We start from the raw sequence: 13,112 nt of genomic DNA, 5'->3' as shown, positions 1-13,112 counted from the left end.
ATGCGCTTACTATTACTTAGGAATAGAATTTCTGGGAAATAAAGTATTCATGTGTTTAGTGCTGATAGATATGGCCAACCAGTTTTACCCAGTGGTTGCAACAGTTTACTTTCCTACTAGCAATGGTGTAGGATTGCAACTGACAAAGTCTCAGTCAACAACCAGCATTTAGATTGTCAGTCATTTTTATTTTAGCTTTTGGGAGTGTGAGAGCATTTACTGGAATCTCATTTTACAGTAAATTTGCATTTTTCCATATACTTGGCCTTTTGGAAAAAAACTTTTGCAAACTGTTTCATTTCTTGCTCATTTTTCTATTAAATTTTCTTTCTTCTTCTGACTTAAAAGATTTCTTTATTTATCCTGAGTATGAGTCCTTCATAAGTTATAATCATCTCCTACCCATGGCTTGTATAGTTCTTCTCTTACTGGAGTGTTTTGATGAATAGAAAGTCTTAATTATATCCTAGACAAATTATCTTTTTAAAAATACTTAATGGTTTGTGCATGTTTTTCCTGCTTAAAAAAATCTGTGCCCACATCATAGCATTAAGCCATTCTTCAGCGTCACCTTTGGGAATTTACAACAATTTTCCTTTTCTTTTTAGATCTATAATCTATCAGGAATGAATTTTATGTTTCCAGTGAAGAAGGAATCAAGATTCATATTTTAAAAATATGGATATACAATTTAGCCAGAATAATTCATTTGTTTTATTACAACTGTGTGTGTGCATGCATGTATGTGTGTGCTAACACTTAGTGGGAACTGTATTGTATTCCATTCCTCTATCTGCCTGTTTCTGCATCTATTAGTGTATTGTCTTAATTATTTAACTTTGTGCAAATCTTAGCACTTGATAATAAACATCCTCCAGGTCTGTTTGACTTCTTCAAGATTAACTTAGCAATTTTTTTTTTTTTGTCTTTTTGCCTTTTCTAGGGCCGCTCCCGCGGCATATGGAGGGTCCCAGGCTAGGGGTCCAATCGGAGCTGTAGCTGCCGGCCTACGCCACAGCCACAGCAATGCGGGATCCGAGCCATAGCTCACGGCAATGCCAGATCCCTAACCCACTGAGCAAGGCCAGGGATCGAACCCACAACCTCATGGTTCCTAGTCGGATTCGTTAACCACTGAGCCACGACAGCAACTCCTAACATGGTAATTTTTTGACTATTTGTATTTATATTAAAATGACCCAGGTTGGAGTTCCCAATGCAGTGCATTGGGATTGGTGGCATCTCTGCAGCGCCAGAACACAGGTTCAATCCCTGACCTGGTGCAGTGGGTTAAAGGATCCAGCATTGCTGCAGCTGTGCTGCAGCTCGGATCTGATCCCTGGCCCGGGAACTCCATATGCTGTAGGGCAGCCAAAAAAGAAAAAAAAAAAAAAGTCTCAGGTAAAAGAAGCAATATCTAATTTGATTTTGGATTCATCTCATTTTCTTTTTATTTTCTCTATGATTTTTGGCTCCAAATTCTAACTTCCTTGACAGATTATCTGTGCCAATAAATAAACAAACACACAGGTAGGCAGTGCACAGGCAGTTCCTGGGATACAGGCAGTTTTTGGTCTCCTGTCACATTGATTCCAGCCTCGATGGGCTGGGAGGTCAGCTTTTGGCTCCTGAGACATAAGCAAAGTCATGGCTACAGAGGCTTGATTGCCGGGAAACCGTGCTTTGGGGATGCTTCCTTTCGGAACCTAGAGAACACGCTGTGTGAAGCTCAACCTGGCCACCTGGAGATGCCATGCCGGGGGCTGAAGATCTGGTTAAGGTTCCAGCCAACACCCAGCACTAACTTGGTGGCCTCAGGAGTGACCTTTCTGGAAACGGGTCCCTGACCCTTTAGAGCTTCCCCACTGTAGCCATCTGCCCAGGTGTAGGATCTTGAGAAAATTAATGACTTGAGAAAATTAAAAGTTTGGAGCCTCTTTATATACCCATAGAATATGTGTGTGTGTATATGTATATATTGTGTGGTTTATTATACATTCATAGAATTGTAATGTGTAATGAAATTATCTATCTATATATTTGCTTTTTAGGATCGATCACACTTGTGTCATATATGGAAGTTCCCAGGCTAGGGGTCCACTTGGAGCTATAGCTGCCGGTCTACACCACAGCCACAGCCACGAGGGATCTGAGCTGCATCTTTGACCTATACCACAGCTCATAGCATGCCAGATCCTTAACCCCCATGCCTGTATCCTCATGGACACTAGTTGGATTTGTTTCTGCTAAGCCACAGTGGGAGCTCTTATATATATATATATATATTTTTAAACTCTTTTCTATTTTTTTTTTCTTGCTGCATCCATGGCGTGTGGAAGTTCCTCCGTTATTCTTGGAAGAAGTATTGGTCTAACGGTTTTTCACAGTCAGCGGTGAAAATATAATGAAGAGCAGTATTCCACTGCGAATGGCGTGGAAGAACGGTGTGGTTGAAGCACAGTGAGTGATTGAATGCTCTGCTGCATTAATCCAATCCACTCAATAAAGATGGGGCAGGCTGGCTTGCGTGAAATGCATTCCTGTGCTGGACATTGTGCTGATAGGACAAGGATTGTGATTGTTCCCAGGTGCTTATGGGGTGGGTGAATAACAAGCCCTTGGAGTCACTGAAGTGCAAATGGTATAAATGTATGTTACATGTCATGTTTCTCATTCCCCGTAACGGAAGAACCTAAGAGAACAGATGCGGCTGATCCTGCAAGCGAGCTCTCTGTTTTTGGGTAATTACACTCTTTCACAGTGACATCTTTACATTTGGAAATAGGTGTCAGGAACACGGCGGGGCAGGTATGTTCCAGTTAAACGGTCTCTCCTGCCCCTCCTCTGATGATCCTGGCGAACACGGTGCGGATTCTTGGATGTCTCTGGAATGATTCTCAGGCGGGCTGCAAGTAATTTGAGGCTGATAACTGTTAACATGCTGAGGTTTGCAAATGACCGGCTTTGTAAATAATTTAGATCCATTCAAGGTTACTGCTGTGAAAGTCGACGTGATTGTGTTTTGATGTCTCCCTAAAACTATGTGCTGTGAATTCTCTATCCACCACCCTCCCTCCTTGTACACTGGGCTCTTTCCACTTTGCCCCAAGCTCTCGGGAGCGATCTGAGGGAGGGAGCTGGTGCAGTCACGGTTTTACTCTCTGGATGCTCCTGCGAGATCCCTGCAGGTTGACTGTGTCCTGGACCCATGGCCACAGCTCAGCTCAGGTGCTGCTCCCCACACAGCTCGCCTCCCTCTGGGCTCCAGAACCGTACCTCCAGCACCCCTGCAGGCCTGGGGGGGGCCGCGACTCACCACGCCACCAGCTTTGGGAGGGCACTTTCCCTCCTGACCCCCCAAATCCTGCCCGTGGGAGGAAATTGTCCCCTTCACAAAGGGTTCCCGTGTAGCTTCTCCTTAAATAGCCGCGTGCCGTCTCTTTCCTGCCAGGCTGTTAATGAGAGGTAGGATGCTGTATTGCTCAGCATATTTTACTTCAAAATCTGGGTTACCTGGTGGGACTGACGTCTGAACTTGACTTCATCCATCCTGAGCCAGACACGGGTCTGAAAAGTAAAGCTCAACCTCTGAATTGAGCCCCACGCAGCCCTTCAGAAGTAACAAGTTATAACAACGGCGTCGTCTGCTATGAGAAATCGTGGGTCCTGGGGTTTCTGGTGCTATTTAATTATCCGGTTTTAACTTTCCACCTTCCACCTATGAGGAAGAAACTTAAGAGCAGCTCATCTGAGCTCCCGGTTTCTGGATGCGGGAAAACTAGGGTCCGGAAAGCGGACATTCCTTTCTGGGGAGCAAGGTGCCAGCGGGTCTAAGCGCTGCCTCGGGGGGCTGAGGCTGCAGGATGAGAGGGGCGCTTGTGGACCGAGAATCCGGAAGTTGGTTTCTACCAGACTCACCCAAGTGAACGCCGAGCACCCGGTACCAACACCTTGTTGTAGACATGAGCGAGGCAGACATCCATCCTGCCCTCCGGCAGCGTCCATCCTTGCGGGGAAGGTGGAAAGTTAAAACCAGATAGTTACCGTCTGTCACCACGACTGTGAATGAGGCAACCAAGTAACAACAGAGAGAAGCCCACTTCAGGACGCAGCCGGGGAAGCCCTTTCGGCAGAGGTGACGCTCACGCCCAGATGGCCCAGTAAGTCCGCGTGTTCCTCCCCAGGACTTGCCGTGTACCGGGCTCTGTGCTGGGCGGGACCTGACCGTGGCTCTTAATAAAGGGACCGTCAGTTTTCCCACGACAGGGGTTATGATGGCAACGGACAGGATGCATTGCAATTGCCCGAAGGGGGGTTCAGTGCCCTGGGGAGGTTGGGCAGGATCCCCGAGAAAGTGAGGCTCCCAGCTGGGGACCACAAACAAAACCAAAGCCAAGTGTAGGTGTGCCTGGGGCCACAGGAGGCACAGGAGGCTTCAAGGGAAAGGCCGGGTGCTCGAGCCTGAGTGTAAAGGGAAGCCAGCAGCAAAGGTGAGGCTGGGGGTTGGGGGGCGACCAACTCTCAGGCCTTGTTCTAAGGCCTGCTGTCTTTAGAGCATTGGAAGGAACTAGGCCTCCTTCGGGGTGTGTGTGTGTGCATGGGGTCAGACGCAAAGATTACTCTGCCTTTAGCATGGGAGAGGCCTGGCCAGGCTGTCAGAGAATCACGTGCAAAGGCCCTGAGATCAAAAGAGCTCTGCGCATCTCTTTGAAAATTTGAAAGGAGACTGATGTGTTGGCACATCACAAGTGAGGGCGGGGTTAGGCAGAGGCAGCGCCGAGCCTCTGGGCTCTGAGATGTGCTTTCAGTGACCCCCTGGGAGCCGGTGACGCTGCCTCATATTCCTCACTTTCTGCCTGCGCGACCGTGCTCAAGCCCCTGGTCCTCTCAGAACCTCAGTATCCTCAACGTCAGCTGGGGCAAACGCAGGAGCTCCTGCTGTGGCTCATCAGGTTAAGGACCAGCGTAGTCTTCATGAGGATGTGGGTTCAATCCCTGGCCTCACTCAGTGGGTTAAGGATCCAGTGTGGCTGTGAGCTTCGGCATAGGTTGTAGACGAGGCTCGCATCTGGCACGGCTGTGGCTGTGGTGTAGGCCAGCAGCTGCAGCTCCAGTTTGACCTCTAGCCTGAGAACTTCTATATGCTGCAGGTGCAGCCCTTAAAAAAAAAAAAAATTGGGCAAACACAGCCAGCGTTGCAGGGCTGCCAGGAAGACAGAAGCGTGGATTCTGTTGCCACCATCATCTCACGTGTGTCTCGTCATTTCCATCTGCACAATGTCCCCACTGAGCTAGGCCACTGACTGCTAAACTCCATGTGTTAATAGTTACCAGGGAACTTCAAATACAGCCCTCCCGCCCGATTCAGGCCCCGGCCCCTGACCTAGACTTGGCAGGGACAGGGCCTGGGAACCTGCATCATCAAACATGGACGCCAGGGGCCTGACGTTCGGAGGCCCCTTGGCAGGACGTCCTCAGCAGGCCCTTGGACACCAGGCTTTCCTGGGTGGGCGCCCCTCACCTGGCGCTGTGTCCTTGCTCCTGGCCCTCTGGAGGTCACCTGGCTGCCGGTTTCCCACTCCGGGCTCCGGTGGAGTCTGTGCAGATTACACTGGACGCCTTCTCTCCTCTCCCGGCTCCTAATCCAATTATCACCACAACCAGATGTGACAGGCGCCCTCCCAAACCCATTTAAACCTCTCAAAGGGCACCGTTCAGGACCCAGGTTTTTATCTTCCACCAGGCCCGGCCGAGAAGCCTGGAAGATCTCCTCGGGCTAATTAGCAAGGAGATGTCCTCTGCCAGAATAATCCGATTATGGGGCCCCAGAGCGGCTGTGGACTGTCCCCGTCAGACCGGCACGCAGAGAGCAAGCGCAGCGGGGCCGTGGAGGGGGGCCGCCACCTCCAGACGCTTCCATGCCCCGTCTCTCTCTCTCCGTGTTTTTGAAATGATGATGAGGATAACGTGCCTTTCCCCAGGAAAGGAAATGCACGCACACAAACTGATTTACCCCCCTCCAGAGCTCCCGGGCCTGGTCAGGCCTGGGGCCTCCCCTAGCGGCTGACGTGACCAGCCATGCCGGCCACTCGCGGAGCCCAGCTCACTGCGTTTCCTTCTGGACTTTTCTCGTAATGCTTTTCCTCGCAGACATGGGATCGTGCCGTGGCCACGGTCCCTCAGTCTTTGAATGAATGGATAAATGCAGGCAAAGAACCAGCCTTTGAGATGGAGATCGATCTGAACCCCAGTCCAGCTTGCCTCACCCACCTCTGAACTTGGAAATAGCACTCCGAGAGCCAGGGCCCCGCTGGTCCCCTGGGGGAGTAGCACGAGGCCCCAGAGAGCCCCTGGCCTGAGTCACATCAGTTCACGGGAAGCTCTGGGCGGGTGTGCCGCGCTGGCTGCTCTCAGGATGTGATGGGGTGACGGCAGCCGGCATTTTTTGTGTCCTGACTATACTCCAGCCACTGTGCTGCTGACCTAAAAGGCATGAATTAATATGGCCTCGGAAGAGCTCTGTCAGGTAGGTAAAAATCCAAGGATTTTATAAATAATTTGGTAGAAAAGCCTGGCCAGAAAAGGCATGGTATTGTTAGAGTTTTCATTTATTTTGTTCTTATGAATATTCGTACCTCCGTGCAAAAACAGGAATAAGTTTCCTTAGAGTCCTGCCTTAGACCCTCTCTGGGCGTCCGCCAGTATCAGAGACAAGCACTGAATTAAATTAAATGTTCTGAATTCTGAAACATTTCTGGACCCAAAGATTTTGGGTAAGTAATTCAGGCTTGCATATATTAGACTCATTAAAATTTTGTGTGTGTGTGGAGGTTCCCAGGCTAGGGGTCTAATCGGAGCTGTAGTTGCCAGCCTACACCACAGCTGTAGTAACACCAGATCCGAGCCCTCTGCAACCTACACCACAGCTCATGGCAATGCCGGATCCTTGAGCGAGGACTACATACAGCACAGCCACAGCAACTCTGGCTCTGAGCCGTGTCTGCGATCTACACCACAGCTCATGGCAATGCCAGATCTCTGACCCACTGAGCGAGGCCAGGGATCGAACCCGCATCCTCATGCTTACTAGTCAGGTTCATAACTGCTGAGCTCTGACGGGAATGCCTTCATCTTAGCTTGTATTTAACACACTTATCACCTAATTTGGAATCCAGGAACAAGGAATCATTAAGTTTTTCTAATACGCTTTAGGTCAGGCATCTGTCAGAGTCAGCACTGTGTTGAAGAAACTGAATTACATTTTCGGGCTTTGAGGGGATACCCTGCAAAGCAGGAAATATTCCCAGGAGGGAGGGAGGCATGAAGAGAACGGACACAGGGTGTCGAGGTGCCTGGGGACAAGCAGCTGTGGGATACTGTTTCCATCCCTGGCTGTGAAGGGCCCCGGGGGGCACAGAGAGAGATGAGGCTCCAGAAAAAGCTGGTTTGCAGGAGAGCTCTTGGGTGAGGGCTGTGTCCTGTGTCGGGGTGCGTGTCAGCCGTCCCTAGACTGTGGCCTGGGCAGTGTTATGTCCTGTTGTCTGGTTTTCCACTCGTGCTTGGAGAGGGTGAGGAGGCCAGCAGAGACCATTCACCAGGATTCGGCCTCACAAAGTACGGCGACATCAGGAACGTGGACAGTGGACCTTTGGGCAGAGTGGCCAGAGGCCCAGTTGTATGATGGCGTGGTGGGTGCTCAGGTGTGTGAGCTGACCACACACCACACCATCAAGGCCCCATCAGTCAGTCAGCTCCCGCTGCTCTAACAAAATACCACGGACTGAGTGGTTCAAACAACAGACTTAAAAATTTTTTAATCGAAGTGTAATTGATTTACAATTAACAACAGAAAAATTTCCAGCACAATTGCAAAGACCGACGTCCACGATGAGGGCGCCAGCACGGCTGACGGACAGCCAGCCGCCTGCTGGAGGTGTCCTTCCCTCATGTCTTTCCCTTTCCTCACAAGGACCCTCCTTCCATCCTGCCCCCCCCCCCCCCATCTGCACCTGACTGCTTCCCCTCGGCCCGCCTCCAAAGGCCGTCGCCTTGGCAGACGGGGGGCAGGTCCTGTTCACAGCACCTGAAGTTCCCTCGTGGCAGTTGTGAATTCCCTCATTCATTTAGAATCTTTTCTGGGCACTTGTAAGTACCTTCCTCCTCTTTGCTCTCTCCTGAGGAGCACTTTCCATCCTCCGGTCATCGTAGCCAGTCGCCCGCTGAGCGAGGCAGCTGAGGCATTTCCCTGTTAACTCACCGCGTCAGGACTGAGAACACTGTTTTTGCAAAGACGGTCTTATGTTTATCCGGGAGAAATACTTTATGAGCTTTTGAGGTAGACGCGAGATACAGACGCGCCCGGGATAAAGCCTTCCGAGGCGGAGGGCCTCTGTAACTCCGTGAGCCCCCCCTTCGAAGAGCATCCAGTGGTCAGAGACGGCAGTGGAGGTGGAGTTGCGTTGACGTGGGCAGACTTGAGGGTGGGTGTGGGGCCGGAATCTGGAAAGGAAGGGGAGCAGGAATCCGTGTCCGTGAGGGGCCGGTGGGAAGAGGAACAGAGGGAAGATGAGGAGCGCCACCCAGCCTGCGCGGAACCTCGGGCGGGAAGGGAGTTTGGGGATGTCTGCCCGTTTTTGTGAGTTGTTTCCATGTGGGGCGTGCAATTAAACCTTCCCGCACTTGAACACTTTGGGAAGGTCTGTGCTCACAGAGGCTCCAGGGCAGATGGGTTACTTCAGGGACCCCTTAGAGGGTGAGTTCTGTTCCGGGTGAGCAGGGAGTGAGTGAAGCTGCTTCAGCACCTGTCAGCAGGAGAGCAAAGGGACATCCATGCAGCCTCAGTTTCACAGACAAGCCTCTTGAGGTTTGGCAAGTGCACGATCTAAAGCTATGTTGCTTGTAAGTGATAAGAGCGCATTAAGGTCGAATTCAGATTTGTCTGGCTTCCATGGCTGAGTTCTGTACACTCTTCTCTAATGTTTGTAAAATGATCAGCATCGTGATAATTGCTGTAATGTAGTAACACAGGTGAATCATGAACACCTTTCTTAAAAGAGTTCGATCCCCTTTCTGCTTGAAAAACCAAAGGTGGCAGAAAGCTCACTGCCTTTCAAGGAGCCAGTTAGATTTTTTAAATTTCCTTGGGCTTAAAAATTATTATTCTTTAAAAAGAATTTCACTTTCAATATTTGAATCTCTTAGTCTTAATTCTAAAATTTGAGGTAGTTTCAGAGAAGGATTTTCTCCAATTTATCAGAAAGTCTTCCCAGCTCTTAGAGGGAAAGTCACCATTGGAATGACCCCTTTTGCCCCAAGGCTCGGGATCCAGGATGTTGCAAATGAATGTTTGTTTCTGAGTTCCTTCTCCAAAGGAACAGGTCCAGTTAACTATCAGCCTTGAAGAATGGTTAAGCATTATGTGAAATGAGCGCAACTTTAAAAAAACATTTTATATGCACAGCATGTTAATTACCAACCACTTGCCTTCTGCTGAGCCAAAGACATGTTGGGAGAGATGGGGGTGAACGTGGGGCCCCGCTGATGGAGCAATGGAGTAAAAGGTGCCGGCTGGTGAGGGGAAGACAGAGCCTGGGAGGCGGCTGAGCAAGCACCGCTGTGCTCGAGGGACTGGACAGCGGGTTCTGCTGCTCACTCAGCCAAGAGAGAAGACACATCGCGGGGAGAGCCTGTCCCGAGTGAGGACCAGGCACCTTGTGGGAGCACGGCAGTGCCCACAGCAGCATCGAGGTGCCTGGGGGTGTGGGCATCCATGGGCATGTGGATCCAGGGAGGCGTTCCTGGAGGCACCTTCCTGGCTGTGGTCCCTTCACTGCCAAGGCTCATGCCATGCTGAATCATTGTCAGAGGGCCGTCAGGTCCCCTGTCACGGAGCATAAAGGGAGGCTGTGCCTGGAGACAGACGTGGGGCCGGTGACAGCCGTGGCTGCGGAAAAGCCACTCACAGGTTCTAGAGGATTCAGCAGAGCCAGAAGTTGCACTCAGGGCTCCAAGACCGACTGGGAATCGATCGTCTCCAAACTGGAGAGAGGAGGCCTCGGGTCATTGAAATCGCCTTTAGGGACGGTGTGGCCAGTCGTGGAGATCTCTTACGGGGTCGAGTAGAAGTTCTGGATTTTCAGATGTTCTTTGAACTGTTCGTGTCTGTTACTGTCAGATACGTTCCAAGAAAACAGTACCCGCTGGAGGCGGACGTGTGGCAGGTTGAATCTCGAGGAGGGGGCTGCAGGAAGTCAGATCTCTGACTGAGGTCTGCTTTGAACGTATCCACTCTTTCTGTTTGATATCATTGAACATTATCTGTCGTGTGAGCAACAGCAGCACATGAAGTACCCAGGGATAAAGGCACTCTGGAAACAAAAGTGAGAAATAAACGGAAAAGTGCGCCACGTTCCTGGAGAACCGCTTTCAATTTTCTGAGGATTTCAACTTGTCCCACCTCGTTGCGTGACTTAAACCTCGTTCTCCCTACATCTTAATGTGGTTTTATTCTAGTTTGCAAAGTGATTCTAAAGGAAATCTGAAAACGTAGTTACAGCATAAGGTCTAAGACGATTTTATAAAAGAAAATCCGTGGAGTGGGTTCTAACCTGTCATATGTCACACTGAGCATAAAGCTAGAGTAACTTAACTCCCGTGGTGCTGCTGTAGGAGGAAGACGTAACAGAGAGAAACGTCATCTATTATTTAGACTTTAATGAATGAGGAGTTCCCGTCGTGGCTCAGCAGTGAACAAACATGACTAGCATCCATGAGGCTGTGGGTTCCATCCCTGTCCTCGCTCAGTGGGTGAAGGATCCGCCGCTGCCGTGAGCTATGGTGTAGGTTGCAGACACTGCTCGGATCTGGAGTTGCTGTGGCTGTGGTGTAGGCCAGCGGCTACAGCTCCAATTTGACCCCTAGTCTGGGAACCTCCATAAGCCTCGGGTGCGGCTCTAAAAAGACAAAAAAGCCTGGGAATCTCCATATGCCGCGGCAGTGGCCCAAGAAATGGCAAAAAGACAAAAAAAAAACCCAAACAAACAAACAAACCAAACCTTTAATGAATGAAAGGGTAGTGGTGTTCAAGTTAAAATGATTAGTTACGTGTTAAATAGCATTTTGAAGTTTAGCTGAGGGAAAAATCTGGTATATATACTCATCTAACCTGTAAAATTCATTGCAGAGAGAGAATAAAGCTTTGACTATAAAAAATATAGTAATAACAAGAAAATATAAGCCTATATTAAAACAGGTTTGAGCAAAATTTGTGAGAATAAAATAGGTGTTTAAAAACTGCAAAAGATGGACCCCCTAGCCTGGGAATCTCCATGTGCCATGGGTGCGGCCCTAAAAAGACCAAAAAACAAACAAACAAACAAACAAACAAAAAACCCTGCAAAAGAAAGGCGGATAGGTTTCCTAAATAAAATACCATTCACATATATGTATATGCGTATGTGTCTGCGTGTGGTGTGTGGCAATGTAAGAGATTAGATTAACAACACAGAGCTACTTGTATGAGATGAGGAAAACCCCTCATGAATAATCATAGGCATAGAATAATGAATGGGAAATTTTATGAATCAAATGTCTTTACTTCATGCCCAATAAATATGGTTAGTGATCTTGGAGAGGACAGGTCAGGATCTTTAACGGTATTGTAGGAGCGAGTTTAAAATGGTCCTTCTGGTCTATAAAATGATAGAGCAGGAAATAGATACTTTGTAAAGTGAATGTGCATTTTTTTTTTGTCTTTTTAGGGCCACACCCACAACATATGTAGGTTCCCAGGCTTGGGGTTCAACTGGGGATACAGCTTCTGGCCTACGCCACAGCCACAGCAATGCCAGATCCAAGCTGCATCTGTGACCTACAGCACAGCTCGCAGCAACACGGATCCATCACCCACTGAGGGAGGCCAGGGATGGAACCCGTGTCCTCATGGTTGCCAGTCAGGTTGGCTAACCGCTGAGACACGACAGGAACTCCTGGTTGATTTTTTAAAAATTGTTCTTATCTCTTGGAACTCTAAGTGAGAATATAATTATTTTCCGTGGCCAAAATCAACATTTCTGTAACTATGGTTGGCTAACTTTATTTTGACATTCTACATGAGAATGTGTGTGTGCACTAATTTATTGCAGTAATTTTGAAAAAATATATAAGCATTTTGGATCACTTTATAGTCATCAACAATCATGCCTTATTAGCCCCAGACACAGGTTTGTGTTTATGACACTCCTGACATGAAGTGTCCAGTTCTACTGATTTAATTTTTTCTGATTAGTGAAAAAATTAAAAAGGAAATCTTAATATGTAAACCGTGCATTTGCATCTGATTAGTTAAAGCAAAACGGGTGTCCTGCTGCGTTATACCATCAATGAGTATTTGTTTTTTCCACACCAGGGATGAGAAAAGCGGTGAGGAAATGACAGCACATGTCATAAATCAGAAAAACACTAAAACACTTCGAAATGGAAAGAACTCTCTGGTTAAAGGCCATACTATGTTCATGTAATGTTTCAAGCAGGTTCTTCTTTTATTCTATCACAGTTTTGATGTTTCTCAAGAATGGTGTTTGTTAGTTCCCGTCATGGCGCAGCTGAAATGAATCCGACTAGGAACCATGAGGTTGCGGGTTCGATCCCTGGCCTCGCTCAGTGGCTCAGTGGGTTAGGGATCCGGCATTGCTGTGGCTGTGGTGTAGGCCGGCAGCTGCAGCTCTGATTTGACCCCTAGCCTGGGAACCTCCATATGCCGTGGATGCGGCCCTAAAAAGACAAAGACAAAAATAATAATAATAATGGTGTTTGTTGAAATTTTATTTGCTTCATGGTTTCTTTTATGCCCTAGTATAAATTTTATTTGGTTTTATAGTTGATTCCATAAGTTTGTGCTTGATTTTCTGCACAAAGGATAATAGAGATTTCAAGGTTCCTGCCTCTTTAGCCCACTGGAATTGCATCTGGATTGGATCTCAGGCTCTCCCCACATTCTCACTCTGTGGGGTGTTGGGCCCCTGACCCCCACCCCCCCCCATTATTTAAGGGGCAAAGTTACCCCTCCTCCCTTGACCACCTCATTCCTTTAAAAGGCACCTGATCTGCTCAGC

The 13,112-nt window shown here is 48.6% G+C and overlaps 1 long non-coding RNA gene across 5 annotated transcripts in view; it reads left to right on the top strand.

Moving 5' to 3' along the window:
* Nucleotides 1–13,112, top strand: part of LOC102165464 (uncharacterized) — a 186,482-nt gene that overhangs the window by 37,119 nt on the left and 136,251 nt on the right. The window contains exon 3 of one of the 5 annotated variants that reach the window (XR_014843326.1): nucleotides 2,340–2,460. The exons of the other annotated variants lie outside the window; for them this stretch is intronic. This is a non-coding gene — a long non-coding RNA (uncharacterized LOC102165464). The remainder of the gene's footprint in view (nucleotides 1–2,339; nucleotides 2,461–13,112) is intronic. 5 annotated transcript variants of the gene reach the window in all.

The sequence above is a fragment of the Sus scrofa genome, chromosome 4 (genome assembly GCF_054392235.1).
Source record: "Sus scrofa isolate SSC_HxYL_T2T_F1_AM1 chromosome 4, Sscrofa_HxYL_maternal_Yorkshire_Landrace_v2.0, whole genome shotgun sequence".
Taxonomy (NCBI): Eukaryota; Metazoa; Chordata; class Mammalia; order Artiodactyla; family Suidae; genus Sus; species Sus scrofa.
The sequence above is the reverse complement of the archived record's forward strand: the minus strand, read 5'-3'. Positions and strand labels throughout refer to the sequence as shown.